The following is a 27,552-nucleotide window of genomic DNA, read 5'->3' on the forward strand; positions in this document are numbered from 1 at the left end:
CTGGTGTCTTGCCTCCGTTGCCGAGTAGACTTCCCATTCAGGTGGCCCAGGATGGCTTCAAATACTTGGGGATTTTTGTTACATTGGACTCGTCCCTTCGCTTTGATCGTAATCTCCTTCCCCCGTTGCTTAGACTACGTTTGGACGTTGCCCGCTGGCGTAAACTTCCCTTATCTCCTCTGGGTCGGGCGGCCCTGTTTAAAATGATGTAATTGCCGCGATTTCTCTACGCTCTCCAGAACTTTTATGATCCTATCCCTAAGACCTATTTTCGGGAGATTGAGAGTCTTCAGAGACAGCTTATTTGGGATGGGCGTCCGCGCATTGCTCTCGCGAAACTTTCCATCCCGTGGTATGACGGGGGCATGGCGCTCCCCGACATTAAGAGATATTATTGGGCCTCCCACCTGTCTGCTATCAATCACGTTATGTTTTCGCCGGGTCGTAATCCGGCGTTCGAGATGGATAAACTTCAGCTCCCGGGAGGTGATTTTAACAGAGTGCTTTACTCTCGCTCCGCTGGGCGCCATCTTGTGGGACCTACATTGACTGCTTTGACTGTGTGGCGCGCTGCGAATGTGAGCTTGGGCTGGGAAGATCGCTTGACGTTGGCGACACCGCTTTATGCTTCGGAACGTCTGGGCGGTCTCTGGTCTACCAAGGGTTTCGACCGTTGGGATGTGATTGGGATTAGTAAGGTGGGGGATGTGTACTCTAAGGGTTCTGTGCGGTCGTTTCAGGCCCTCCAGGCTGACTATGGCCTGAATGGTCGGGAGTTCTTTCGTTATCTACAGGTCAGACACGCCCTTGCTTCGGTATTTGCTCCTGGTGAGATTCCGCCTGATTCTTCCCCCCTTGAAGACCGTATCCTTGACGGGCATCTTCCTGATAGCACTATCTCCCTGATCTATAAAAAGTTGATTAATAATCGGGCCGACCTACTGGTCCGACTTCGGGAAGCGTGGGTGGGCGATGGGTTGGAACTTGATGATGAGGACTGGCAATCGGCCCTCTCCTCCCCGAAGGAGGTGGCTATTCCGGCTCGTCTCCGTCTGGTTCAACTTAAGATCCTTCATCGGGTGTACGTTACGGGACCGCGTCTGGTGATGATGGGCTTTTCCTCCGACGGGTTATGCAAGCGTGGCTGTGGTTTGAGTGCAACTTTTTTGCATATTCTTTGGGAGTGCCCGATGGTGGCTGCTTATTGGACGGCTGTGCTTGAAGTGATGGCTGTGGTGACAGGTGTGTCCTTGCGTCCGGAACCTCGTCGCTGTCTTTTGAATGTTTGGGAACCCACCGACTATTCGGTGGCCCAGACCAGATGGGCCACCCTGGGTTATATGGTTGCGAAGCGGGATATCGCGCAACTCTGGGGGGCCTCTAGGCCCCCTGACATCTCGAAATGGGAGGATAATATGGACTGGTCCATGTTCCGTGAGAAGACTGTCTATGTGGCCAGGGGCAGACCCGGGGCGTGGACGAAGGTTTGGGGTCAATGGAATGACTACCGTGGCGACATTTGTACTCCTCCCCTTGTAGGCACTGCTGAGATTACCCTGTCTCCCTAGGCGAGCGTTCCTGGAACCCTTTATACAGGGGTTGTGCTGGTGTTTCCGGTTCTCCCCTCTGATCTCCTCGCCCCTCCCCACCCCCCCCCCCCCGATCTCCTTGGAGCTTGGAGCTCCGTTTATGTTCTCCTGCTGCTATACCCCCTTTACGTCCTTTGGGCTGACTGACAGTACTATACTTTCGCCTTGTTGTGTGCTTGTTCTTTCATATAAAATAAAATCTGTATTGTCCTGTATTTCGTGGGGAGTATTGCATTGTTGGTCGATTGTTGCCTCTGCGGGCAGGTATCTTGTATTTCGACTCCTCTTTAGCGGCCAGCCCGTGTGGTTGTAGGCCCATGCTTGTATTTTCTTGCTTACTCCAATAAAGGTTTTTAAAAAAAAAAAAAAAAATAAAATAAAAAAAAAAAAAAAAAGAACTGACAAAGCTCTTGTTTTTGCCGTTTGACATTATGTAAAGTTTATTTCTAATGCTCTTTGTGGCACTGAGTAATTGATGTTACCCAGCTCTATGACAGGGGCGTAGCTTCTGTTGGTGCAGCAGGTGCAGTTGCACTGGCGCCCACAGACCTGCGGGACCCACTGAACCCTGATTATTGCGGTATTTTATATTCCAAACTTCAACAAGGGGGCCTATTTTCTTCCTTGCTCTAGGGCCCATTTTTTCACCTGAGAGCCTTGAAAGACTGCATGGATCCTCTCTGATTTGAATTGGTGACAATGAGGTCAGGCAAAGAGCTCTTGTGTGGCTGCATCAGCCCAACTGGGCTACCAGATCTGGCACATTTGTATGCTGCATGCAGACGGAGACACACAACGTACACACAGCCATATATAGGGCAAGTATAAAAATCTGTATTGTGACGCAGCTGCGGCATAAATGTTGCGGCCCATTTACAATGTGACGCATCTAGGGAGATGTGTCACATTGTAAAGTCCCGCATCATATTATACCTACGTCAGGTATAATGTATGCAGGGTGGGCGTTCCCACGCTAAAAGCCTTCTAGAACTGACGCACTGAAATCTACAAGATTTCACTACATCAATCTACGCCTTCACTGTGTCAAAATCCCTACGCCTCCACAGACCAGGCATAAGTTATGACTCAGGGCTTTTTGCGTCACTTTCATGAGCATTTCTAGTAATGCGTCACTTTTGTGCCAACAGATGCGTCAGAATTTCTGACGCATCTGTTAATTCTTGCGCCATGGAGCGCTGTATTGTAAATACAGCACATTCGTCGTGGCACAAGGACATTCAGCACTGACTCAAGGAAACGTATGCATCCATGCAGTTGCGTCAGGTCCTTGTGAATCTTCCCCTAAAATGTTTTGAAAACCAGGAAACCAGTATATTGTACCTCCTAAAGCTAAAAATGAAATGCAGCAAATGCAACTATGTAGTGCCATGAAATGGCAGACGTGCATTATGGAATATGGAAAAATGTATCTATAATTTATTTTCCTTTAAATTGATTGCCGTTCCTTCTCTAGTAAACATTTGAAGACAGTGGGACCTATGAGGATGCTATTATGAATTTGTGCTTCTTATATTTTCCACAACCCATGGTTAGCAGCCTAGATCTCATCTTTGTGTGAAGGTATATCTGCCTGAGCATCAAATCCATAACTTGGGAGGGTGCTGCTTACCTGGACAGCTATTTAGCATACAATTTCCCATAATTCTCTGTGTGTTGCTATCGACGGTTTGGGGCAGAGAGCTGATAGAAATTAGTAAAACAACACCATTATATGTCTTACATTGCCTAGCAGAAGCAGTGGAGGAGTAGTTATGCATAAACAGATAACATCTTTTGAAAAGGAATCATGTTCTTTGTAACATGAGGTACTAGGGCAAGTGTGCATGAAATTCACACTAAATTGTTTAGCTTTGCGCAGTGGCAGTATCGTAGCCAATGAGGTTTAACCGAGGCGCGATTATTGCTTATTGAAAACTTTACCCAATACCCTGTCATGGAGACTTGAAATATAGTCGAAATGGCAATTTTTGACAGTCTCTTCGGAGACTGGAGAATATGTAATTAAAAAATAAGATAGTTTATTTTGTAATGCAATTTACTTGTAGGTTTGTGATCTGTGACAAGGACAAAACGGTGACTCTATTTGGCTTCAGTTTACTCTTTACGTTCTCTTTTGTTTTCTCAGCTTTTTAAATATAGCAGTAATTTAGGGATTTATTTTCCTTGATGAGTTTTCGTTATTCTTTAATTTCTTCCCCTTTGTTCTCATCTTTTCTCCACGGATTCGCTTGGGTCAGTGATGGGCAGAGGACGGTCTTTGTTTCTGCTCTCTGAGGTGACTCGCAGTCCGGCGCAGGGCTGGGCTCTTCCGAGGTCTCATCTCCCATTCAAATGTGCACTAACCGCCCAGAAAGTTTTTTTCTGGGAGCGAAGGCATTTGTTATCAGTAGGAAAATGTGGAGAGGGTTCATACAGATTGTATGGAGTGTTTGAAACAGAACAAGAACTGATAAAGCTCTTGTTTTTGCCGTTTGACATTATGTAAAGTTTATTTCTAATGCTCTTCGTGGCACTGAGTAATTGATGTTACCCAGCTCTATGACAGGGGCGTAGCTTCTGTTGGTGCAGCAGGTGCAGTTGCACTGGCGCCCACAGACCTGCGGGACCCACTGAACCCTGATTATTGCGGTATTTTATATTCCAAACTTCAACAAGGGGGCCTATTTTCTTCCTTGCTCTAAGGCCCATTTTTTCACCTGAGAGCCTTGAAAGACTGCATGGATCCTCTCTGATTTGAATTGGTGACAATGAGGTCAGGCAAAGAGCTCTTGTGTGGCTGCATCAGCCCAACTGGGCTACCAGATCTGGCACATTTGTATGCTGCATGCAGACGGAGACACACAACGTACACACAGCCATATATAGGGCAAGTATAAAAATCTGTATTGTGACGCAGCTGCGGCATAAATGTTGCGGCCCATTTACAATGTGACGCATCTAGGGAGATGTGTCACATTGTAAAGTCCCGCATCATATTATACCTGCGTCAGGTATAATGTATGCAGGGTGGGCGTTCCCACGCTAAAAGCCTTCTAGAACTGACGCACTGAAATCTACAAGATTTCACTACATCACTCTACGCCTTCACTGTGTCAAAATCCCTACGCCTGCACAGACCAGGCATAAGTTATGACTCAGGGCTTTTTGCGTCACTTTCATGAGCATTTCCAGCAATGCGTCACTTTTGTGCCAACAGATGCGTCAGAAGTTCTGACGCATCTGTTAATTCTTGCGCCATGGAGCGCTGTATTGTAAATACAGCACATTCATCGTGGCACAAGGACATTCAGCACTGACTCAAGGAAACTTATGCATCCATGCAGTTGCGTCAGGTCCTTGTGAATCTTCCCCTAAAATGTTTTGAAAACCAGGAAACCAGTATATTGTACCTCCTAAAGCTAAAAATGAAATGCAGCAAATACAACTATGTAGTGCCATGAAATGGCAGACGTGCATTATGGAATATGGAAAAATGTATCTATAATTTATTTTCCTTTAAATTGATTGCCGTTCCTTCTCTAGTAAACATTTGAAGACAGTGGGACCTATGAGGATGCTATTATGAATTTGTGCTCCTTATATTTTCCACAACCCATGGTTAGCAGCCTAGATCTCATCTTTGTGTGAAGGTATATCTGCCTGAGCATCAAATCCATAACTTGGGAGGGTGCTGCTTACCTGGACAGCTATTTAGCATACAATTTCCCATAATTCTCTGCGTGTGGCTATCGACGGTTTGGGGCAGAGAGCTGATAGAAATTAGTAAAACAACACCATTATATGTCTTACATTGCCTATCAGAAGCAGTGGAGGAGTAGTTATGCATAAACAGATAACATCTTTTGAAAAGGAATCATGTTCTTTGTAACATGAGGTACTAGGGCAAGTGTGCATGAAATTCACACTAAATTGTTTAGCTTTGCGCAGTGGCAGTATTGCAGCCAATGAGGTTTAACTGAGGTGTGATTATTGCTTATTGAAAACTTTACCCAATACCCCGTCATGGAGACTTGAAATATAGTTGAAATGGCAATTTTTGACAGTCTCTTCGGAGACTGGAGAATATGTAATTAAAAAATAAGATAGTTTATTTTGCAATGCAATTTACTTGCAGGTTTGTGATCTGTGACAAGGACAAAACGGTGACTCTATTTGGCTTCAGTTTACTCTTTACATTCTCTTTTGTTTTCTCAGCTTTTTAAATACAGCAGTAATTTAGGGATTTATTTTCCTTGATGAGTTTTCGTTATTCTTTTATTTCTTCCCCTTTGTTCTCATCTTTGCTCCACGGATTCGCTTGGGTCAGTGATGGGCAGAGGACGGGCTTTGTTTCTGCTCTCTGAGGTGACTCGCAGTCCGGCGCAGGGCTGGGCTCTTCCGAGGTCTCATCTCCCATTCAAATGTGCACTAACCGCCCAGAAAGTTTTTTTCTGGGAGCGAAGGCATTTGTTATCAGTAGGAAAATGTGGAGAGGGTTCATACAGATTGTATGGAGTGTTTGAAACAGAACAAGAACTGACAAAGCTCTTGTTTTTGCCGTTTGACATTATGTAAAGTTTATTTCTAATGCTCTTTGTGGCACTGAGTAATTGATGTTACCCAGCTCTATGACAGGGGCGTAGCTTCTGTTGGTGCAGCAGGTGCCGTTGCACTGGCGCCCACAGACCTGCGGGACCCACTGAACCCTCATTATTGCGGTATTTTATATTCCAAACTTCAACAAGGGGGCCTATTTTCTTCCTTGCTCTAGGGCCCATTTTTTCACCTGAGAGCCTTGAAAGACTGCATGGATCCTTTCTGATTTGAATTGGTGACAATGAGGTCAGGCAAAGAGCTCTTGTGTGGCTGCATCAGCCCAACTGGGCTACCAGATCTGGCACATTTGTATGCTGCATGCAGACGGAGACACACAACGTACACACAGCCATATATAGGGCAAGTATAAAAATCTGTATTGTGACGCAGCTGCGGCATAAATGTTGCGGCCCATTTACAATGTGACGCATCTAGGGAGATGTGTCACATTGTAAAGTCCCGCATCATATTATACCTGCGTCAGGTATAATGTATGCAGGGTGGGCGTTCCCACGCTAAAAGCCTTCTAGAACTGACGCACTGAAATCTACAAGATTTCACTACATCACTCTACGCCTTCACTGTGTCAAAATCCCTACGCCTGCACAGACCAGGCATAAGTTATGACTCAGGGCTTTTTGCGTCACTTTCATGAGCATTTCCAGCAATGCGTCACTTTTGTGCCAACAGATGCGTCAGAATTTCTGACGCATCTGTTAATTCTTGCGCCATGGAGCGCTGTATTGTAAATACAGCACATTCATCGTGGCACAAGGACATTCAGCACTGACTCAAGGAAACTTATGCATCCATGCAGTTGCGTCAGGTCCTTGTGAATCTACCCCTAAAATGTTTTGAAAACCAGGAAACCAGTATATTGTACCTCCTAAAGCTAAAAATGAAATGCAGCAAATGCAACTATGTAGTGCCATGAAATGGCAGACGTGCATTATGGAATATGGAAAAATGTATCTATAATTTATTTTCCTTTAAATTGATTGCCGTTCCTTCTCTAGTAAACATTTGAAGACAGTGGGACCTATGAGGATGCTATTATGAATTTGTGCTTCTTATATTTTCCACAACCCATGGTTAGCAGCCTAGATCTCATCTTTGTGTGAAGGTATATCTGCCTGAGCATCAAATCCATAACTTGGGAGGGTGCTGCTTACCTGTACAGCTATTTAGCATACAATTTCCCATAATTCTCTGCGTGTGGCTATCGACGGTTTGGGGCAGAGAGCTGATAGAAATTAGTAAAACAACACCATTATATGTCTTACATTGCCTATCAGAAGCAGTGGAGGAGTAGTTATGCATAAACAGATAACATCTTTTGAAAAGGAATCATGTTCTTTGTAACATGAGGTAATAGGGCAAGTGTGCATGAAATTCCCACTAAATTGTTTCGCTTTGCGCAGTGGCAGTATCATAGCCAATGAGGTTTAACCGAGGCATGATTATTGCTTATTGACAACTTTACCCAATACCCCGTCATGGAGACTTGAAATATAGTCGAAATGGCAATTATTGACAGTCTCTTTGGAGACTGCAGAATATGTAATTAAAAAATAAGATAGTTTACTTTGCAATGCAATTTACTTGCAGGTTTGTGATCTGTGACAAGGACAAAACGGTGACTCTATTTGGCTTCAGTTTACTCTTTACGTTCTCTTTTGTTTTCTCAGCTTTTTAAATACAGCAGTAATTTAGGGATTTATTTTCCTTGATGAGTTTTCGTTATTCTTTTATTTCTTCCCCTTTGTTCTCATCTTTGCTCCACGGATTCGCTTGGGTCAGTGATGGGCAGAGGACGGGCTTTGTTTCTGCTCTCTGAGGTGACTCGCAGTCCGGCGCAGGGCTGGGCTCTTCCGAGGTCTCATCTCCCATTCAAATGTGCACTAACCGCCCAGAAAGTTTTTTTCTGGGAGCGAAGGCATTTGTTATCAGTAGGAAAATGTGGAGAGGGTTCATACAGATTGTATGGAGTGTTTGAAACAGAACAAGAACTGACAAAGCTCTTGTTTTTGCAGTTTGACATTATGTAAAGTTTATTTCTAATGCTCTTTGTGGCACTGAGTAATTGATGTTACCCAGCTCTATGACAGGGGCGTAGCTTCTGTTGGTGCAGCAGGTGCAGTTGCACTGGCGCCCACAGACCTGCGGGACCCACTGAACCCTGATTATTGCGGTATTTTATATTCCAAACTTCAACAAGGGGGCCTATTTTCTTCCTTGCTCAAGGGCCCATTTTTTCACCTGAGAGCCTTGAAAGACTGCATGGATCCTCTCTGATTTGAATTGGTGACAATGAGGTCAGGCAAAGAGCTCTTGTGTGGCTGCATCAGCCCAACTGGGCTACCAGATCTGGCACATTTGTATGCTGCATGCAGACGGAGACACACAACGTACACACAGCCATATATAGCGCAAGTATAAAAATCTGTATTGTGACGCAGCTGCGGCATAAATGTTGCGGCCCATTTACAATGTGACGCATCTAGGGAGATGTGTCACATTGTAAAGTCCCGCATCATATTATACCTGCGTCAGGTATAATGTATGCAGGGTGGGCGTTCCCACGCTAAAAGCCTTCTAGAACTGACGCACTGAAATCTACAAGATTTCACTACATCACTCTACGCCTTCACTGTGTCAAAATCCCTACGCCTGCACAGACCAGGCATAAGTTATGACTCAGGGCTTTTTGCGTCACTTTCATGAGCATTTCCAGCAATGCGTCACTTTTGTGCCAACAGATGCGTCAGAATTTCTGACGCATCTGTTAATTCTTGCGCCATGGAGCGCTGTATTGTAAATACAGCACATTCATCGTGGCACAAGGACATTCAGCACTGACTCAAGGAAACTTATGCATCCATGCAGTTGCGTCAGGTCCTTGTGAATCTTCCCCTAAAATGTTTTGAAAACCAGGAAACCAGTATATTGTACCTCCTAAAGCTAAAAATGAAATGCAGCAAATACAACTATGTAGTGCCATGAAATGGCAGACGTGCATTATGGAATATGGAAAAATGTATCTATAATTTATTTTCCTTTAAATTGATTGCCGTTCCTTCTCTAGTAAACATTTGAAGACAGTGGGACCTATGAGGATGCTATTATGAATTTGTGCTCCTTATATTTTCCACAACCCATGGTTAGCAGCCTAGATCTCATCTTTGTGTGAAGGTATATCTGCCTGAGCATCAAATCCATAACTTGGGAGGGTGCTGCTTACCTGGACAGCTATTTAGCATACAATTTCCCATAATTCTCTGCGTGTGGCTATCGACGGTTTGGGGCAGAGAGCTGATAGAAATTAGTAAAACAACACCATTATATGTCTTACATTGCCTATCAGAAGCAGTGGAGGAGTAGTTATGCATAAACAGATAACATCTTTTGAAAAGGAATCATGTTCTTTGTAACATGAGGTACTAGGGCAAGTGTGCATGAAATTCACACTAAATTGTTTAGCTTTGCGCAGTGGCAGTATCGTAGCCAATGAGGTTTAACCGAGGTGCGATTATTGCTTATTGAAAACTTTACCCAATACCCCGTCATGGAGACTTGAAATATAGTCGAAATGGCTATTTTTGACAGTCTCTTCGGAGACTGGAGAATATGTAATTAAAAAATAAGATAGTTTATTTTGCAATGCAATTTACTTGCAGGTTTGTGATCTGTGACAAGGACAAAACGGTGACTCTATTTGGCTTCAGTTTACTCTTTACATTCTCTTTTGTTTTCTCAGCTTTTTAAATACAGCAGTAATTTAGGGATTTATTTTCCTTGATGAGTTTTCGTTATTCTTTTATTTCTTCCCCTTTGTTCTCATCTTTGCTCCACGGATTCGCTTGGGTCAATGATGGGCAGAGGACGGGCTTTGTTTCTGCTCTCTGAAGTGACTCGCAGTCCGGCGCAGGGCTGGGCTCTTCCGAGGTCTCATCTCCCATTCAAATGTGCACTAACCACCCAGAAAGTTTTTTTCTGGGAGCGAAGGCATTTGTTATCAGTAGGAAAATGTGGAGAGGGTTCATACAGATTGTATGGAGTGTTTGAAACAGAACAAGAACTGACAAAGCTCTTGTTTTTGCCGTTTGACATTATGTAAAGTTTATTTCTAATGCTCTTTGTGGCACTGAGTAATTGATGTTACCCAGCTCTATGACAGGGGCGTAGCTTCTGTTGGTGCAGCAGGTGCAGTTGCACTGGCGCCCACAGACCTGCGGGACCCACTGAACCCTGATTATTGCGGTATTTTATATTCCAAACTTCAACAAGGGGGCCTATTTTCTTCCTTGCTCAAGGGCCCATTTTTTCACCTGAGAGCCTTGAAAGACTGCATGGATCCTCTCTGATTTGAATTGGTGACAATGAGGTCAGGCAAAGAGCTCTTGTGTGGCTGCATCAGCCCAACTGGGCTACCAGATCTGGCACATTTGTATGCTGCATGCAGACGGAGACACACAACGTACACACAGCCATATATAGGGCAAGTATAAAAATCTGTATTGTGACGCAGCTGCGGCATAAATGTTGCGGCCCATTTACAATGTGACGCATCTAGGGAGATGTGTCACATTGTAAAGTCCCGCATCATATTATACCTGCGTCAGGTATAATGTATGCCGGGTGGGCGTTCCCACGCTAAAAGCCTTCTAGAACTGATGCACTGAAATCTACAAGATTTTACTACATCATTCTACGCCTTCACTGTGTCAAAATCCCTACGCCTGCACAGACCAGGCATAAGTTATGACTCAGGGCTTTTTGCGTCACTTTCATGAGCATTTCCAGCAATGCATCACTTTTGTGCCAACAGATGCGTCAGAATTTCTGACGCATCTGTTAATCCTTGCGCCATGGAGCGCTGTATTGTAAATACAGCACATTCATCGTGGCACAAGGACATTCAGCACTGACTCAAGGAAACTTATGCATCCATGCAGTTGCGTCAGGTCCTTGTGAATCTTCCCCTAAAATGTTTTGAAAACCAGGAAACCAGTATATTGTACCTCCTAAAGCTAAAAATGAAATGCAGCAAATGCAACTATGTAGTGCCATGAAATGGCACACATGCATTATGGAATATGGAAAAATGTATCTATAATTTATTTTCCTTTAAATTGATTGCCGTTCCTTCTCTAGTAAACATTTGAAGACAGTGGGACCTATGAGGATGCTATTATGAATTTGTGCTTCTTATATTTTCCACAACCCATGGTTAGCAGCCTAGATCTCATCTTTGTGTGAAGGTATATCTGCCTGAGCATCAAATCCATAACTTGGGAGGGTGCTGCTTACCTGTACAGCTATTTAGCATACAATTTCCCATAATTCTCTGCGTGTGGCTATCGACGGTTTGGGGCAGAGAGCTGATAGAAATTAGTAAAACAACACCATTATATGTCTTACATTGCCTATCAGAAGCAGTGGAGGAGTAGTTATGCATAAACAGATAACATCTTTTGAAAAGGAATCATGTTCTTTGTAACATGAGGTAATAGGGCAAGTGTGCATGAAATTCCCACTAAATTGTTTCGCTTTGCGCAGTGGCAGTATCATAGCCAATGAGGTTTAACCGAGGCATGATTATTGACAACTTTACCCAATACCCCGTCATGGAGACTTGAATTATAGTCGAAATGGCAATTATTGACAGTCTCTTCGGAGACTGCAGAATATGTAATTAAAAAATAAGATAGTTTACTTTGCAATGCAATTTACTTGCAGGTTTGTGATCTGTGACAAGGACAAAACGGTGACTCTAGTTGGCTTCAGTTTACTCTTTACGTTCTCTTTTGTTTTCTCAGCTTTTTAAATACAGCAGTAATTTAGGGATTTATTTTCCTTGATGAGTTTTCGTTATTCTTTTATTTCTTCCCCTTTGTTCTCATCTTTGCTCCACGGATTCGCTTGGGTCAGTGATGGGCAGAGGACGGGCTTTGTTTCTGCTCTCTGAGGTGACTCGCAGTCCGGCGCAGGGCTGGGCTCTTCCGAGGTCTCATCTCCCATTCAAATGTGCACTAACCGCCCAGAAAGTTTTTTTCTGGGAGCGAAGGCATTTGTTATCAGTAGGAAAATGTGGAGAGGGTTCATACAGATTGTATGGAGTGTTTGAAACAGAACAAGAACTGACAAAGCTCTTGTTTTTGCAGTTTGACATTATGTAAAGTTTATTTCTAATGCTCTTTGTGGCACTGAGTAATTGATGTTACCCAGCTCTATGACAGGGGCGTAGCTTCTGTTGGTGCAGCAGGTGCAGTTGCACTGGCGCCCACAGACCTGCGGGACCCACTGAACCCTGATTATTGCGGTATTTTATATTCCAAACTTCAACAAGGGGGCCTATTTTCTTCCTTGCTCAAGGGCCCATTTTTTCACCTGAGAGCCTTGAAAGACTGCATGGATCCTCTCTGATTTGAATTGGTGACAATGAGGTCAGGCAAAGAGCTCTTGTGTGGCTGCATCAGCCCAACTGGGCTACCAGATCTGGCACATTTGTATGCTGCATGCAGACGGAGACACACAACGTACACACAGCCATATATAGCGCAAGTATAAAAATCTGTATTGTGACGCAGCTGCGGCATAAATGTTGCGGCCCATTTACAATGTGACGCATCTAGGGAGATGTGTCACATTGTAAAGTCCCGCGTCATATTATACCTGCGTCAGGTATAATGTATGCAGGGTGGGCGTTCCCACGCTAAAAGCCTTCTAGAACTGATGCACTGAAATCTACAAGATTTCACTACATCACTCTACGCCTTCACTGTGTCAAAATCCCTACGCCTGCACAGACCAGGCATAAGTTATGACTCAGGGCTTTTTGCATCACTTTCATGAGCATTTCCAGCAATGCATCACTTTTGTGCCAACAGATGCGTCAGAATTTCTGACGCATCTGTTAATCCTTGCACCATGGAGCGCTGTATTGTAAATACAGCACATTCATCGTGGCACAAGGACATTCAGCACTGACTCAAGGAAACTTATGCATCCATGCAGTTGCGTCAGGTCCTTGTGAATCTTCCCCTAAAATGTTTTGAAAACCAGGAAACCAGTATATTGTACCTCCTAAAGCTAAAAATGAAATGCAGCAAATGCAACTATGTAGTGCCATGAAATGGCACACGTGCATTATGGAATATGGAAAAATGTATCTATAATTTATTTTCCTTTAAATTGATTGCCGTTCCTTCTCTAGTAAACATTTGAAGACAGTGGGACCTATGAGGATGCTATTATGAATTTGTGCTTCTTATATTTTCCACAACCCATGGTTAGCAGCCTAGATCTCATCTTTGTGTGAAGGTATATCTGCCTGAGCATCAAATCCATAACTTGGGAGGGTGCTGCTTACCTGTACAGCTATTTAGCATACAATTTCCCATAATTCTCTGCGTGTGGCTATCGACGGTTTGGGGCAGAGAGCTGATAGAAATTAGTAAAACAACACCATTATATGTCTTACATTGCCTGTCAGAAGCAGTGGAGGAGTAGTTATGCATAAACAGATAACATCTTTTGAAAAGGAATCATGTTCTTTGTAACATGAGGTACTCGGGCAAGTGTGCATGAAATTCACACTAAATTGTTTAGCTTTGCGCAGTGGCAGTATCGTAGCCAATGAGATTAAACCGAGGTGCGATTATTGTTTATTGAAAACTTTACCCAATACCCCGTCATGGAGACTTGAAATATAGTCGAAATGGCAATTTTTGACAGTCTCTTCGGAGACTGGAGAATATATAATTAAAAAATAAGATAGTTTATTTTGCAATGCAATTTACTTGCAGGTTTATGATCTGTGACAAGGACAAAACGGTGACTCTATTTGGCTTCAGTTTACTCTTTACGTTCTCTTTTGTTTTCTCAGCTTTTTAAATACAGCAGTAATTTAGGGATTTATTTTCCTTGATGAGTTTTCGTTATTCTTTTATTTCTTCCCCTTTGTTCTCATCTTTGCTCCACGGATTCGCTTGGGTCAGTGATGGGCAGAGGACGGGCTTTGTTTCTGCTCTCTGAGGTGACTCGCAGTCCGGCGCAGGGCTGGGCTCTTCCGAGGTCTCATCTCCCATTCAAATGTGCACTAACCGCCCAGAAAGTTTTTTTCTGGGAGCGAAGGCATTTGTTATCAGTAGGAAAATGTGGAGAGGGTTCATACAGATTGTATGGAGTGTTTGAAACAGAACAAGAACTGATAAAGCTCTTGTTTTTGCCGTTTGACATTATGTAAAGTTTATTTCTAATGCTCTTCGTGGCACTGAGTAATTGATGTTACCCAGCTCTATGACAGGGGCGTAGCTTCTGTTGGTGCAGCAGGTGCAGTTGCACTGGCGCCCACAGACCTGCGGGACCCACTGAACCCTGATTATTGCGGTATTTTATATTCCAAACTTCAACAAGGGGGCCTATTTTCTTCCTTGCTCTAAGGCCCATTTTTTCACCTGAGAGCCTTGAAAGACTGCATGGATCCTCTCTGATTTGAATTGGTGACAATGAGGTCAGGCAAAGAGCTCTTGTGTGGCTGCATCAGCCCAACTGGGCGACCAGATCTGGCACATTTGTATGCTGCATGCAGACGGAGACACACAACGTACACACAGCCATATATAGGGCAAGTATAAAAATCTGTATTGTGACGCAGCTGCGGCATAAATGTTGCGGCCCATTTACAATGTGACGCATCTAGGGAGATGTGTCACATTGTAAAGTCCCGCATCATATTATACCTGCGTCAGGTATAATGTATGCAGGGTGGGCGTTCCCACGCTAAAAGCCTTCTAGAACTGACGCACTGAAATCTACAAGATTTCACTACATCACTCTACGCCTTCACTGTGTCAAAATCCCTACGCCTGCACAGACCAGGCATAAGTTATGACTCAGGGCTTTTTGCGTCACTTTCATGAGCATTTCCAGCAATGCGTCACTTTTGTGCCAACAGATGCGTCAGAATTTCTGACGCATCTGTTAATTCTTGCGCCATGGAGCGCTGTATTGTAAATACAGCACATTCATCGTGGCACAAGGACATTCAGCACTGACTCAAGGAAACTTATGCATCCATGCAGTTGCGTCAGGTCCTTGTGAATCTTCCCCTAAAATGTTTTGAAAACCAGGAAACCAGTATATTGTACCTCCTAAAGCTAAAAATGAAATGCAGCAAATACAACTATGTAGTGCCATGAAATGGCAGACGTGCATTATGGAATATGGAAAAATGTATCTATAATTTATTTTCCTTTAAATTGATTGCCGTTCCTTCTCTAGTAAACATTTGAAGACAGTGGGACCTATGAGGATGCTATTATGAATTTGTGCTCCTTATATTTTCCACAACCCATGGTTAGCAGCCTAGATCTCATCTTTGTGTGAAGGTATATCTGCCTGAGCATCAAATCCATAACTTGGGAGGGTGCTGCTTACCTGGACAGCTATTTAGCATACAATTTCCCATAATTCTCTGCGTGTGGCTATCGACGGTTTGGGGCAGAGAGCTGATAGAAATTAGTAAAACAACACCATTATATGTCTTACATTGCCTATCAGAAGCAGTGGAGGAGTAGTTATGCATAAACAGATAACATCTTTTGAAAAGGAATCATGTTCTTTGTAACATGAGGTACTAGGGCAAGTGTGCATGAAATTCACACTAAATTGTTTAGCTTTTCGCAGTGGCAGTATCGTAGCCAATGAGGTTTAACCGAGGTGTGATTATTGCTTATTGAAAACTTTACCCAATACCCCGTCATGGAGACTTGAAATATAGTTGAAATGGCAATTTTTGACAGTCTCTTCGGAGACTGGAGAATATGTAATTAAAAAATAAGATAGTTTATTTTGCAATGCAATTTACTTGCAGGTTTGTGATCTGTGACAAGGACAAAACGGTGACTCTATTTGGCTTCAGTTTACTCTTTACATTCTCTTTTGTTTTCTCAGCTTTTTAAAAACAGCAGTAATTTAGGGATTTATTTTCCTTGATGAGTTTTCGTTATTCTTTTATTTCTTCCCCTTTGTTCTCATCTTTGCTCCACGGATTCGCTTGGGTCAGTGATGGGCAGAGGACGGGCTTTGTTTCTGCTCTCTGAGGTGACTCGCAGTCCGGCGCAGGGCTGGGCTCTTCCGAGGTCTCATCTCCCATTCAAATGTGCACTAACCGCCCAGAAAGTTTTTTTCTGGGAGCGAAGGCATTTGTTATCAGTAGGAAAATGTGGAGAGGGTTCATACAGATTGTATGGAGTGTTTGAAACAGAACAAGAACTGACAAAGCTCTTGTTTTTGCCGTTTGACATTATGTAAAGTTTATTTCTAATGCTCTTTGTGGCACTGAGTAATTGATGTTACCCAGCTCTATGACAGGGGCGTAGCTTCTGTTGGTGCAGCAGGTGCAGTTGCACTGGCGCCCACAGACCTGCGGGACCCACTGAACCCTGATTATTGCGGTATTTTATATTCCAAACTTCAACAAGGGGGCCTATTTTCTTCCTTGCTCAAGGGCCCATTTTTTCACCTGAGAGCCTTGAAAGACTGCATGGATCCTCTCTGATTTGAATTGGTGACAATGAGGTCAGGCAAAGAGCTCTTGTGTGGCTGCATCAGCCCAACTGGGCTACCAGATCTGGCACATTTGTATGCTGCATGCAGACGGAGACACACAACGTACACACAGCCATATATAGCGCAAGTATAAAAATCTGTATTGTGACGCAGCTGCGGCATAAATGTTGCGGCCCATTTACAATGTGACGCATCTAGGGAGATGTGTCACATTGTAAAGTCCGGCGTCATATTATACCTGCGTCAGGTATAATGTATGCAGGGTGGGCGTTCCCACGCTAAAAGCCTTCTAGAACTGATGCACTGAAATCTACAAGATTTCACTACATCACTCTACGCCTTCACTGTGTCAAAATCCCTACGCCTGCACAGACCAGGCATAAGTTATGACTCAGGGCTTTTTGCGTCACTTTCATGAGCATTTCCAGCAATGCATCACTTTTGTGCCAACAGATGCGTCAGAATTTCTGACGCATCTGTTAATCCTTGCACCATGGAGCGCTGTATTGTAAATACAGCACATTCATCGTGGCACAAGGACATTCAGCACTGACTCAAGGAAACTTATGCATCCATGCAGTTGCGTCAGGTCCTTGTGAATCTTCCCCTAAAATGTTTTGAAAACCAGGAAACCAGTATATTGTACCTCCTAAAGCTAAAAATGAAATGCAGCAAATACAACTATGTAGTGCCATGAAATGGCAGACGTGCATTATGGAATATGGAAAAATGTATCTATAATTTATTTTCCTTTAAATTGATTGCCGTTCCTTCTCTAGTAAACATTTGAAGACAGTGGGACCTATGAGGATGCTATTATGAATTTGTGCTCCTTATATTTTCCACAACCCATGGTTAGCAGCCTAGATCTCATCTTTGTGTGAAGGTATATCTGCCTGAGCATCAAATCCATAACTTGGGAGGGTGCTGCTTACCTGGACAGCTATTTAGCATACAATTTCCCATAATTCTCTGCGTGTGGCTATCGACGGTTTGGGGCAGAGAGCTGATAGAAATTAGTAAAACAACACCATTATATGTCTTACATTGCCTATCAGAAGCAGTGGAGGAGTAGTTATGCATAAACAGATAACATCTTTTGAAAAGGAATCATGTTCTTTGTAACATGAGGTACTAGGGCAAGTGTGCATGAAATTAACACTAAATTGTTTAGCGTTGCGCAGTGGCAGTATCGTAGCCAATGAGGTTTAACCGAGGTGTGATTATTGCTTATTGAAAACTTTACCCAATACCCCGTCATAGAGACTTGAAATATAGTTGAAATGGCAATTTTTGACAGTCTCTTCGGAGACTGGAGAATATGTAATTAAAAAATAAGATAGTTTATTTTGCAATGCAATTTACTTGCAGGTTTGTGATCTGTGACAAGGACAAAACGGTGACTCTATTTGGCTTCAGTTTACTCTTTACATTCTCTTTTGTTTTCTCAGCTTTTTAAAAACAGCAGTAATTTAGGGATTTATTTTCCTTGATGAGTTTTCGTTATTCTTTTATTTCTTCCCCTTTGTTCTCATCTTTGCTCCACGGATTCGCTTGGGTCAGTGATGGGCAGAGGACGGGCTTTGTTTCTGCTCTCTGAGGTGACTCGCAGTCCGGCGCAGGGCTGGGCTCTTCCGAGGTCTCATCTCCCATTCAAATGTGCACTAACCGCCCAGAAAGTTTTTTTCTGGGAGCGAAGGCATTTGTTATCAGTAGGAAAATGTGGAGAGGGTTCATACAGATTGTATGGAGTGTTTGAAACAGAACAAGAACTGACAAAGCTCTTGTTTTTGCCGTTTGACATTATGTAAAGTTTATTTCTAATGCTCTTTGTGGCACTGAGTAATTGATGTTACCCAGCTCTATGACAGGGGCGTAGCTTCTGTTGGTGCAGCAGGTGCAGTTGCACTGGCGCCCACAGACCTGCGGGACCCACTGAACCCTCATTATTGCGGTATTTTATATTCCAAACTTCAACAAGGGGGCCTATTTTCTTCCTTGCTCTAGGGCCCATTTTTTCACCTGAGAGCCTTGAAAGACTGCATGGATCCTTTCTGATTTGAATTGGTGACAATGAGGTCAGGCAAAGAGCTCTTGTGTGGCTGCATCAGCCCAACTGGGCTACCAGATCTGGCACATTTGTATGCTGCATGCAGACGGAGACACACAACGTACACACAGCCATATATAGGGCAAGTATAAAAATCTGTATTGTGACGCAGCTGCGGCATAAATGTTGCGGCCCATTTACAATGTGACGCATCTAGGGAGATGTGTCACATTGTGAAGTCCCGCATCACATTATACCTGCGTCAGGTATAATGTATGCAGGGTGGGCGTTCCCACGCTAAAATCCTTCTAGAACTGATGCACTGAAATCTACAAGATTTCACTACATCACTCTACGCCTTCACTGTGTCAAAATCCCTACGCCTGCACAGACCAGGCATAAGTTATGACTCAGGGCTTTTTGTGTCACTTTCATGAGCATTTCCAGCAATGCATCACTTTTGTGCCAACAGATGCGTCAGAATTTCTGACGCATCTGTTAATCCTTGCGCCATGGAGCGCTGTATTGTAAATACAGCACATTCATCGTGGCACAAGGACATTCAGCACTGACTCAAGGAAACTTATGCATCCATGCAGTTGCGTCAGGTCCTTGTGAATCTTCCCCTAAAATGTTTTGAAAACCAGGAAACCAGTATATTGTACCCCCTAAAGCTAAAAATGAAATGCAGCAAATGCAACTATGTAGTGCCATGAAATGGCACACGTGCATTATGGAATATGGAAAAATGTATCTATAATTTATTTTCCTTTAAATTGATTGCCGTTCCTTCTCTAGTAAACATTTGAAGACAGTGGGACCTATGAGGATGCTATTATGAATTTGTGCTTCTTATATTTTCCACAACCCATGGTTAGCAGCCTAGATCTCATCTTTGTGTGAAGGTATATCTGCCTGAGCATCAAATCCATAACTTGGGAGGGTGCTGCTTACCTGTACAGCTATTTAGCATACAATTTCCCATAATTCTCTGCGTGTGGCTATCGACGGTTTGGGGCAGAGAGCTGATAGAAATTAGTAAAACAACACCATTATATGTCTTACATTGCCTATCAGAAGCAGTGGAGGAGCAGTTATGCATAAACAGATAACATCTTTTGAAAAGGAATCATGTTCTTTGTAACATGAGGTACTCGGGCAAGTGTGCATGAAATTCACACTAAATTGTTTAGCTTTGCGCAGTGGCAGTATCGTAGCCAATGAGGTTTAACCGAGGTGCGATTATTGCTTATTGAAAACTTTACCCAATACACTGTCATGGAGACTTGAAATATAGTCGAAATGGCAATTTTTGACAGTCTCTTCGGAGACTGGAGAATATATAATTAAAAAATAAGATAGGTTTTTTTGCAATGCAATTTACTTGCAGGTTTGTGATCTGTGACAAGGACAAAACGGTGACTCTATTTGGCTTCAGTTTACTCTTTACGTTCTCTTTTGTTTTCTCAGCTTTTTAAATACAGCAGTAATATAGGGATTTATTTTCCTTGATGAGTTTTCGTAATTCTTTTATTTCTTCATCTTTGTTCTCATCTTTGCTCCACGGATTCGCTTGGGTCAGTGATGGGCAGAGGACGGGCTTTGTTTCTGCTCTCTGAGGTGACTCGCAGTCCGGCGCAGGGCTGGGCTCTTCCGAGGTCTCATCTCCCATTCAAATGTGCACTAACCGCCCAGAAAGTTTTTTTCTGGGAGCGAAGGCATTTGTTATCAGTAGGAAAATGTGGAGAGGGTTCATACAGATTGTATGGAGTGTTTGAAACAGAACAAGAACTGACAAAGCTCTTGTTTTTGCCGTTTGACATTATGTAAAGTTTATTTCTAATGCTCTTTGTGGCACTGAGTAATTGATGTTACCCAGCTCTATGACAGGGGCGTAACTTCTGTTGGTGCAGCAGGTGCAGTTGCACTGGCGCCCACAGACCTGCGGGACCCACTGAACCCTGATTATTGCGGTATTTTATATTTCAAACTTCAACAAGGGGGCCTATTTTCTTCCTTGCTCAAGGGCCCATTTTTTCACCTGAGAGCCTTGAAAGACTGCATGGATCCTCTCTGATTTGAATTGGTGACAATGAGGTCAGGCAAAGAGCTCTTGTGTGGCTGCATCATCCCAACTGGGCTACCAGATCTGGCACATTTGTATGCTGCATGCAGACGGAGACACACAACGTACACACAGCCATATATAGGGCAAGTATAAAAATCTGTATTGTGACGCAGCTGCGGCATAAATGTTGCGGCCCATTTACAATGTGACGCATCTAGGGAGATGTGTCACATTGTAAAGTCCCGCATCATATTATACCTGCGTCAGGTATAATGTATGCAGGGTGGGCGTTCCCACGCTAAAAGCCTTCTAGAACTGATGCACTGAAATCTACAAGATTTCACTACATCACTCTACGCCTTCACTGTGTCAAAATCCCTACGCCTGCACAGACCAGGCATAAGTTATGACTCAGGGCTTTTTGCGTCACTTTCATGAGCATTTCCAGCAATGCATCACTTTTGTGCCAACAGATGCGTCAGAATTTCTGACGCATCTGTTAATCCTTGCGCCATGGAGCGCTGTATTGTAAATACAGCACATTCATCGTGGCACAAGGACATTCAGCACTGACTCAAGGAAACTTATGCATCCATGCAGTTGCGTCAGGTCCTTGTGAATCTTCCCCTAAAATGTTTTGAAAACCAGGAAACCAGTATATTGTACCTCCTAAAGCTAAAAATGAAATGCAGCAAATGCAACTATGTAGTGCCATGAAATGGCACACGTGCATTATGGAATATGGAAAAATGTGGGGCATATTATCAAGGGGCTTTATCTCCGCTTTTTTGGCTTTAAAAGCCAAGAAAGCGGAGATAAAATTATCTCCCTATTACCAAGCTGTCGCTAACACCAGTTAGCGACAGCTAATAGGAGATAGTGACCATCTTGGGCCCCGCTTTGCATGTCAATGATATTTATCACTAATGACATGCAAAGTGGGCGTGCCAAGATGTTAGCGACTGAAAACAGTCGCTAACATCGCTATCTCCTATTACCAACTTTTGGAGATATTCGCGCTAAGCGCGAATATCTCCAAAAGCTAACACTTGCCCAGGAGCAGTTCTTAGCCATGTTATCCAATGGGAGGTGGATAACATGGCTAAGAGCATTTGCTCGATAATGCATGAATATCGCTGACTTTTCAGCGATATTCATGCATTGCGGCCGTTTTTTATCGCATTTGCGATAAACCTTGCTAATAGCAAGGTTTATCTGCGATAAAAATCGCCGATTTGCGGCGATAATTTTTGTCTCTAAATAAGTTAGAGACAAAAATTATCTCTATTGGTTGGTAATATGCCCCTGTATCTATAATTTATTTTCCTTTAAATTGATTGCCGTTCCTTCTCTAGTAAACATTTGAAGACAGTGGGACCTATGAGGATGCTATTATGAATTTGTGCTTCTTATATTTTCCACAACCCATGGTTAGCAGCCTAGATCTCATCTTTGTGTGAAGGTATATCTGCCTGAGCATCAAATCCATAACTTGGGAGGGTGCTGCTTACCTGTACAGCTATTTAGCATACAATTTCCCATAATTCTCTGCGTGTGGCTATCGACGGTTTGGGGCAGAGAGCTGATAGAAATTAGTAAAACAACACCATTATATGTCTTACATTGCCTATCAGAAGCAGTGGAGGAGTAGTTATGCATAAACAGATAACATCTTTTGAAAAGGAATCATGTTCTTTGTAACATGAGGTACTCGGGCAAGTGTGCATGAAATTCACACTAAATTGTTTAGCTTTGCGCAGTGGCAGTATCGTAGCCAATGAGGTTTAACCGAGGTGCGATTATTGCTTATTGAAAACTTTACCCAATACCCCGTCATGGAGACTTGAAATATAGTCGAAATGGCAATTTTTGACAGTCTCTTCGGAGACTGGAGAATATATAATTAAAAAATAAGATAGGTTTTTTTGCAATGCCATTTACTTGCAGGTTTGTGATCTGTGACAAGGACAAAACGGTGACTCTATTTGGCTTCAGTTTACTCTTTACGTTCTCTTTTGTTTTCTCAGCTTTTTAAATACAGCAGTAATTTAGGGATTTATTTTCCTTGATGAGTTTTCGTTATTCTTTTATTTCTTACCCTTTGTTCTCATCTTTGCTCCACGGATTCGCTTGGGTCAGTGATGGGCAGAGGACGGGCTTTGTTTCTGCTCTCTGAGGTGACTCGCAGTCCGGCGCAGGGCTGGGCTCTTCCGAGGTCTCATCTCCCATTCAAATGTGCACTAACCGCCCAGAAAGTTTTTTTCTGGGAGCGAAGGCATTTGTTATCAGTAGGAAAATGTGGAGAGGGTTCATACAGATTGTATGGAGTGTTTGAAACAGAACAAGAACTGACAAAGCTCTTGTTTTTGCCGTTTGACATTATGTAAAGTTTATTTCTAATGCTCTTTGTGGCACTGAGTAATTGATGTTACCCAGCTCTATGACAGGGGCGTAGCTTCTGTTGGTGCAGCAGGTGCAGTTGCACTGGCGCCCACAGACCTGCGGGACCCACTGAACCCTGATTATTGCGGTATTTTATATTCCAAACTTCAACAAGGGGGCCTATTTTCTTCCTTGCTCTAGGGCCCATTTTTTCACCTGAGAGCCTTGAAAGACTGCATGGATCCTCTCTGATTTTAATTGGTGACAATGAGGTCAGGCAAAGAGCTCTTGTGTGGCTGCATCAGCCCAACTGGGCTACCAGATCTGGCACATTTGTATGCTGCATGCAGACGGAGACACACAACGTACACACAGCCATATATAGGGCAAGTATAAAAATCTGTATTGTGACGCAGCTGCGGCATAAATGTTGCGGCCCATTTACAATGTGACGCATCTAGGGAGATGTGTCACATTGTAAAGTCCCGCATCATATTATACCTGCGTCAGGTATAATGTATGCAGGGTGGGCGTTCCCACGCTAAAAGCCTTCTAGAACTGACGCACTGAAATCTACAAGATTTCACTACATCACTCTACGCCTTCACTGTGTCAAAATCCCTACGCCTGCACAGACCAGGCATAAGTTATGACTCAGGGCTTTTTGCGTCACTTTCATGAGCATTTCCAGCAATGCGTCACCTTTGTGCCAACAGATGCGTCAGAATTTCTGACGCATCTGTTAATTCTTGCGCCATGGAGCGCTGTATTGTAAATACAGCACATTCATCGTGGCACAAGGACATTCAGCACTGACTCAAGGAAACTTATGCATCCATGCAGTTGCGTCAGGTCCTTGTGAATCTTTCCCTAAAATGTTTTGAAAACCAGGAAACCAGTATATTGTACCTCCTAAAGCTAAAAATGAAATGCAGCAAATGCAACTATGTAGTGCCATGAAATGGCAGACGTGCATTATGGAATATGGAAAAATGTATCTATAATTTATTTTCCTTTAAATTGATTGCCGTTCCTTCTCTAGTAAACATTTGAAGACAGTGGGACCTATGAGGATGCTATTATGAATTTGTGCTTCTTATATTTTCCACAACCCATGGTTAGCAGCCTAGATCTCATCTTTGTGTGAAGGTATATCTGCCTGAGCATCAAATCCATAACTTGGGAGGGTGCTGCTTACCTGGACAGCTATTTAGCATACAATTTCCCATAATTCTCTGCGTGTGGCTATTGACGGTTTGGGGCAGAGAGCTGATAGAAATTAGTAAAACAAGACCATTATATGTCTTACATTGCCTATCAGAAGCAGTGGAGGAGTAGTTATGCATAAACAGATAACATCTTTTGAAAAGGAATCATGTTCTTTGTAACATGAGGTACTAGGGCAAGTGTGCATGAAATTCACACTAAATTGTTTAGCTTTGCGCAGTGGTAGTATCGTTGCCAATGAGGTTTAAATGAGGCGTGATTATTGCTTATTAAAACTTTACCCAATACCCCGTCATGGAGACTTGAAATATAGTCGAAATGGCAATTTTTGACAGTCTCTTCGGAGACTGGAGAATATGTTATTAAAAAATAAGATAGTTCATTTTGCAATGCAAATTTCTTGCAGATTTGTGATCTGTGACAAGGACAAAACGGTGACCATATTTGGCTTCAGTTTACTCTTTACGTTCTCTTTTGTTTTCTCAGCTTTTTAAATACAGCAGTAATATAGGGATTTATTTTCCTTGATGAGTTTTCGTAATTCTTTTATTTCTTCATCTTTGTTCTCATCTTTGCTCCACTGATTCGCTTGGGTCAGTGATGGGCAGAGGACGGGCTTTGTTTCTGCTCTCTGAGGTGACTCGCAGTACGGCGCAGGGCTGGGCTCTTCCGAGGTCTCATCTACCATTCAAATGTGCACTAACCGCCCAGAAAGTTTTTTTCTGGGAGCGAAGGCGTTTGTTATCAGTAGAAAAATTTGGAGAGGGTTCATACAGATTGTATGGAGTGTTTGAAACAGAACAAGAACTGACAAAGCTCTTGTTTTTGCCGTTTGACATTATGTAAAGTTTATTTCTAATGCTCTTTGTGGCACTGAGTAATTGATGTTACCCAGCTTTATGACTGGGGCGTAGCTTCTGTTGGTGCAGCAGGTGCAGTTGCACTGGCGCCCACAGACCTGCGGGACCCACTGAACGCTGATTATTGTGGTATTTTATATTCCAAACTTCAACAAGGGGGCCTATTTACTTCCTTGCTCTAGGGCCCATTTTTTCACCTGAGAGCCTTGAAAGACTGCATGGATCCTCCCTGATTTGAATCGGTGACAATGAGGTCAGGCAAAGAGCTCTTGCGTGGCTGCATCAGCCCAACTGGGCTACCAGATCTGGCACATTTGTATGCTGCATGCAGACGGAGACACACAACGTACACACAGCCTTATATAGGGCAAGTATAAAAATCTGTATTGTGACGCAGCTGCGGCGTAAATGTTGCGGCCCATTTACAATGTGACGCATCTAGGGAGATGTGTCACATTGTAAAGTCCCGCATCACATTATACCTGCGTCAGGTATAATGTATGCAGGGTGGGCGTTCCCACGCTAAAAGCCTTCTAGAACTGACGCACTGAAATCTACAAGATTTCACTACATCACTCTACGCCTTCACTGTGTCAAAATCCCTACGCCTGCACAGACCAGGCATAAGTTATGACTCAGGGCTTTTTGCGTCACTTTCATGAGCATTTCCAGCAATGCGTCACTATTGTGCCAACAGATGCGTCAGAATTTCTGACGCATCTGTTAATCCTTGCGCCATGGAGCGCTGTATTGTAAATACAGCACATTCATCGTGACACAAGGACATTCAGCACTGACTCAAGGAAACTGATGCATCCATGCAGTTGCGTCAGGTCCTTGTGAATCTTCCCCTAAAATGTTTTGAAAACCAGGAAACCAGTATATTGTACCTCCTAAAGCTAAAAATGAAATTCAGCAAATGCAACTATGTAGTGCCATGAAATGGCAGACGTGCATTATGGAATATGGAAAAATGTATCTATAATTTATTTTCCTTTAAATTGATTGCCGTTCCTTCTCTAGTAAACATTTGAAGACAGTGGGACATATGAGGATGCTATTATGAATTTGTGCTTCTTATATTTTCCACAACCCATGGTTAGCAGCCTAGATCTCATCTTTGTGTGAAGGTATATCTGCCTGAGCATCAAATCCATAACTTGGGAGGGTGCTGCTTACCTGTACAGCTATTTAGCATACAATTTCCCATAATTCTCTGCGTGTGGCTATCGACGGTTTGGGGCAGAGAGCTGATAGAAATTAGTAAAACAACACCATTATATGTCTTACATTGCCTATCAGAAGCAGTGGAGGAGTAGTTATGCATAAACAGATAACATCTTTTGAAAAGGAATCATGTCCTTTGTAACATGAGGTACTCGGGCAAGTGTGCATGAAATTCACACTAAATTGTTTAGCTTTGCGCAGTGGCAGTATCGTAGCCAATGAGGTTTAACCGAGGTGCGATTATTGCTTATTGAAAATTTTACCCAATACCCCGTCATGGAGACTTGAAATATAGTCGAAATGGCAATTTTTGACAGTCTCTTCGGAGACTGGAGAATATATAATTAAAAAATAAGATAGGTATTTTTGCAATGCCATTTACTTGCAGGTTTGTGATCTGTGACAAGGACAAAACGGTGACTCTATTTGGCTTCAGTTTACTCTTTACGTTCTCTTTTGTTTTCTCAGCTTTTTAAATACAGCAGTAATTTAGGGATTTATTTTCCTTGATGAGTTTTCGTTATTCTTTTATTTCTTACCCTTTGTTCTCATCTTTGCTCCACGGATTCGCTTGGGTCAGTGATGGGCAGAGGACGGGCTTTGTTTCTGCTCTCTGAGGTGACTCGCAGTCCGGCGCAGGGCTGGGCTCTTCCGAGGTCTCATCTCCCATTCAAATGTGCACTAACCGCCCAGAAAGTTTTTTTCTGGGAGCGAAGGCATTTGTTATCAGTAGGAAAATGTGGAGAGGGTTCATACAGATTGTATGGAGTGTTTGAAACAGAACAAGAACTGACAAAGCTCTTGTTTTTGCCGTTTGACATTATGTAAAGTTTATTTCTAATGCTCTTTGTGGCACTGAGTAATTGATGTTACCCAGCTCTATGACAGGGGCGTAGCTTCTGTTGGTGCAGCAGGTGCAGTTGCACTGGCGCCCACAGACCTGCGGGACCCACTGAACCCTGATTATTGCGGTATTTT

General features: G+C 43.1%; 12 non-coding genes across 12 annotated transcripts; all 12 read left to right on the forward strand.

Moving 5' to 3' along the window:
- The first annotated feature begins 3,456 nt into the window (after positions 1–3,456).
- On the forward strand, positions 3,457–3,596 carry LOC144793744 (U4 spliceosomal RNA). The gene has a single exon (XR_013603214.1). It is a non-coding gene; the product is annotated as a U4 spliceosomal RNA (small nuclear RNA).
- Positions 3,597–5,525: 1,929 nt separating this feature from the next.
- Positions 5,526–5,665, forward strand: LOC144793022 (U4 spliceosomal RNA). Its single transcript, XR_013602695.1, has one exon. It is a non-coding gene; the product is annotated as a U4 spliceosomal RNA (small nuclear RNA).
- Positions 5,666–7,594: 1,929 nt separating this feature from the next.
- On the forward strand, positions 7,595–7,734 carry LOC144793059 (U4 spliceosomal RNA). Its single transcript, XR_013602728.1, has one exon. It is a non-coding gene; the product is annotated as a U4 spliceosomal RNA (small nuclear RNA).
- A 1,929-nt stretch (positions 7,735–9,663) lies between these two features.
- On the forward strand, positions 9,664–9,803 carry LOC144793891 (U4 spliceosomal RNA). The gene has a single exon (XR_013603343.1). It is a non-coding gene; the product is annotated as a U4 spliceosomal RNA (small nuclear RNA).
- Positions 9,804–11,732: 1,929 nt separating this feature from the next.
- Positions 11,733–11,865, forward strand: LOC144793170 (U4 spliceosomal RNA). Its single transcript, XR_013602824.1, has one exon. It is a non-coding gene; the product is annotated as a U4 spliceosomal RNA (small nuclear RNA).
- A 1,929-nt stretch (positions 11,866–13,794) lies between these two features.
- LOC144793079 (U4 spliceosomal RNA) lies at positions 13,795–13,934 on the forward strand. The gene has a single exon (XR_013602746.1). It is a non-coding gene; the product is annotated as a U4 spliceosomal RNA (small nuclear RNA).
- Positions 13,935–15,863: 1,929 nt separating this feature from the next.
- On the forward strand, positions 15,864–16,003 carry LOC144793009 (U4 spliceosomal RNA). The gene has a single exon (XR_013602683.1). It is a non-coding gene; the product is annotated as a U4 spliceosomal RNA (small nuclear RNA).
- A 1,929-nt stretch (positions 16,004–17,932) lies between these two features.
- LOC144792993 (U4 spliceosomal RNA) lies at positions 17,933–18,072 on the forward strand. Its single transcript, XR_013602668.1, has one exon. It is a non-coding gene; the product is annotated as a U4 spliceosomal RNA (small nuclear RNA).
- Positions 18,073–20,001: 1,929 nt separating this feature from the next.
- LOC144793932 (U4 spliceosomal RNA) lies at positions 20,002–20,141 on the forward strand. Its single transcript, XR_013603380.1, has one exon. It is a non-coding gene; the product is annotated as a U4 spliceosomal RNA (small nuclear RNA).
- Positions 20,142–22,626: 2,485 nt separating this feature from the next.
- On the forward strand, positions 22,627–22,766 carry LOC144793730 (U4 spliceosomal RNA). Its single transcript, XR_013603202.1, has one exon. It is a non-coding gene; the product is annotated as a U4 spliceosomal RNA (small nuclear RNA).
- A 1,929-nt stretch (positions 22,767–24,695) lies between these two features.
- LOC144793147 (U4 spliceosomal RNA) lies at positions 24,696–24,834 on the forward strand. The gene has a single exon (XR_013602804.1). It is a non-coding gene; the product is annotated as a U4 spliceosomal RNA (small nuclear RNA).
- Positions 24,835–26,763: 1,929 nt separating this feature from the next.
- On the forward strand, positions 26,764–26,903 carry LOC144793812 (U4 spliceosomal RNA). Its single transcript, XR_013603275.1, has one exon. It is a non-coding gene; the product is annotated as a U4 spliceosomal RNA (small nuclear RNA).
- Positions 26,904–27,552: the final 649 nt, after the last annotated feature.

Source organism: Lissotriton helveticus, chromosome 11 (genome assembly GCF_964261635.1).
Source record: "Lissotriton helveticus chromosome 11, aLisHel1.1, whole genome shotgun sequence".
NCBI classification, from domain to species: domain Eukaryota; kingdom Metazoa; phylum Chordata; class Amphibia; order Caudata; family Salamandridae; genus Lissotriton; species Lissotriton helveticus.